This window comes from Coturnix japonica, unplaced genomic scaffold (assembly GCF_054131305.1).
Source record: "Coturnix japonica strain WE unplaced genomic scaffold, WE-NBRP24 Scf044, whole genome shotgun sequence".
Taxonomy (NCBI): domain Eukaryota; kingdom Metazoa; phylum Chordata; class Aves; order Galliformes; family Phasianidae; genus Coturnix; species Coturnix japonica.
Genome location: NW_028188947.1, coordinates 1,593,923 through 1,595,891, shown reverse-complemented (window position 1 = coordinate 1,595,891; position 1,969 = coordinate 1,593,923).

The window sequence follows — 1,969 nt, the reverse complement described above, 5'->3', positions numbered from 1 at the left end:
CTGAATGCCCCTCCAGGTGAAGGCAAACTGTGGCTTACATTCTGCGGCCAAAGGAATAGAGAAGAAGGCATTGGCAATGTCAATGGTGGCATACCATTTGGCTGCTTTTGACTCCAGCTCGTACTGGAGTTCCAACATGTCCGGCACAGCAGCGCTCAATGGGGGTGTGACCTCATTCAGGCCACAGTAGTCTACTGTCAGCCTCCATTCTCCACTGGCTTTATGCACTGGCCATATGGGGCTGTTAAAAGGGGAGTGAGTTTTACTGATCACTCCCTGATTCTCCAGCTGGTGAATCAAATCATGAATGGGGAGCAAGGAATCCCTGTTGGTGCGATACTGCCGTCTGTGCACTGTCTTTGTAGCAATCGGTACCTGCTGCTCTTTTACTCATAGCAGCCCCACAACAGACGGGTCCTCTGACAGGCCAGGCAAAATAGACAGCTGCTTAATGTTGTCCATATCTACAGCAGCTATCCCAAAGGTCCATTAATACCCCTTAGGATCCTTGAAATGCCCCCTTCTGAGGTAATCAATACCCAGTATACATGGAGCCCCTGGGCCAGTCACAATAGGATGTTTTTGCCAGTCTTTGCCAGTGAGGCTTATTTCAGCCTCCAGCACAGTCAGTTCTTGAGAGCCCCCAGTCATTCCAGAAATATGGATTGATTCTGTCCCTTCATGACAGGAGGGCATCAGGGTGCACTGTGCACCAATATCCACCAGCGCCTTATATTTCTGTGATTCTGTGATTCTTTATGGGGTCCTTTGTGGTCCATATGGGGTCCTTATGGGGTCTTTATGGGGTCCTATGTGGTCCTTACAAGGTACTTATTGGGTCCTATGTGGTCATTACGGGGTCATATGGAGGATTTATGGGGTCCTATTTGGCTGCTATAGGGTTCTTATGGGGTCCTATGTGGTCCTATGGGGTCCTTATGGGATCCTTTGTGGCTCTTATGTGGTCTTTATGGAGTCCTATGTGGTCTTTATGGGGTCCTTATGTGGTCCTCATGGGGTCCAATGTGGCTCTTATGTGGTTTTTATGGGGTCCTATGTGGTCTTATGGGGTCCTTATAGGGTCCTAACGATCTCGGAGGTCCTTCCCAACCCTAATGACTCTGATTCTATAAGAAGGGAGAGTTAGGCTGGGTCTAAGAAGTTCTTTACGACATCGGAGGGCGATGCCACATCCACGGCCCTTAGCTCCAAAGCACTTTGCTGTGCCACTGGGCAAGCAGTGCTGACCCAGCACTGGGACTGACCTCACACTGGGCCTCCACTCTGTGGCGGGGCTGTTTGCTTACATCTCAAATCCCATCTTAACAAACCAGCGCTGATAACTCAGCCTCTACAATTGCTGAAGTACATTCCCAAGTATATTGACCTATAGCCCAATAGTACTTCAGTTGTTTAGCATTCAAAGTGAGCTATAAATCAAAGCTTACGAAGGCATTACATTGTATAATACTAACACAGAACTTGATGTGGCTTGCTCAGCACCAGTGGCTAAGTTTGCTGATGCCTTAGGCCACAAGCTGTGGACCTCCACCAAGTCAGTCAAAGGAAGACCCTACTCGCTGCTTTTAGCAAGAGGACGAGGAAGCCTCGCCCACCAGCAGAAGCAGAGTTTGCTTGCCATGTTGTTCGCACAAGACTGCAAATATTCAGGTTTGCAGATAAGGTAAAACTGAGTCCCAATGTCATAATGAGCTACACACGCCACTCCCATCTACCAACAGCCTTTAAACTCTAGTGAATGTCATCAGTCATCAGTCATCAGTCAAATGCTTCCTAAGCTGAGTTCTGTCATGCAAATATTTTAATCAGTTTCATTAACCACATGCGTACCAAGGCCTAGAGAATTGGATATCAGTGTGTTTCTATGTCTAGGTCTACTGGCCTCTGCATACACCAGAGTCTGAAATGTTCGGTAAGTGTACAGTCATTGCAGCAACCCTGAAATATT